We start from the raw sequence: 959 nt of genomic DNA on the forward strand, positions 1-959 counted from the left end.
AAACATGGTTTCCTTCAGTATTTATATTTAAAAATGTTTTAACAAACACTGGAAAACTATTCATTGGTAAATTAGTAATAAAATTACATAATTGGATTTAACTGAATATTTGTGATACTTCCCAATTGTGTACAAAAATTTAAACACATAGAATTTGTCTTACAAATTCACAAATTTCAAAAATGTAAAAATTATAACAGTGGATGGATTTTTTTTCTCCATTTTATCAAAATTCTAGTTTATGTTCTAGTTGATTTTTTCATACTTATCCAAACCTAAAAGGAAAATTCATTATTTTTCCACCTTTTCCCAGAACTTTCTGTATGTCTAGGTGAAAACACGCGTCTGAGTCTTTTATTTTGAAATGTAATCACTTTTCTTTCCGCCTTTTCTACTAATTTTGACAACACGGTCCGGTTCGGTTCTGATTTTATGTTTTTGAGATTGTATTATTTTTCTCTGTTAGTCCGGAATCAGATTGAGAAGAAAGAATCAATGTGACGTCACTATTAGAAACGGACCTTTTGTCCCCTAAATCTCATTAACACACCAGAGAGTCTGGAGTTAACGGAGATGTGATGTAACAAATTCACGCACAGTTTTCACGTCTTCATAATAAAATCTCATCGCAGCAAAAACGGCTGGAAAACTATTTTCTTTAATATCTTCAAACAGTAACACCTTCAGATAAATATTTGATGAAATCCTGCGTGTTTTATTGCGGTTTTATTTCGTCTTTCCTGACATATCCGTCCACGTGCGTCTTATTTTGAAAAGCCCGATGTTTCCTGATTGGTTTGACAGCAGCAGACGGAGGTGAGGAGCTGAGCGGATCACGTGTGGGCGGCTGAGGTTCTGGTACTGTGTGTATTTTTGTGCAGGATTGTGTTCCCAACGAGGCGACGGAAGAAAAACGTGAGCTGACGTCATCGATCATCAGAGAAACTGGCCGCTTTGAT

The sequence above is a fragment of the Poecilia reticulata genome, linkage group LG12 (assembly GCF_000633615.1).
Source record: "Poecilia reticulata strain Guanapo linkage group LG12, Guppy_female_1.0+MT, whole genome shotgun sequence".
NCBI lineage: Eukaryota > Metazoa > Chordata > Actinopteri > Cyprinodontiformes > Poeciliidae > Poecilia > Poecilia reticulata.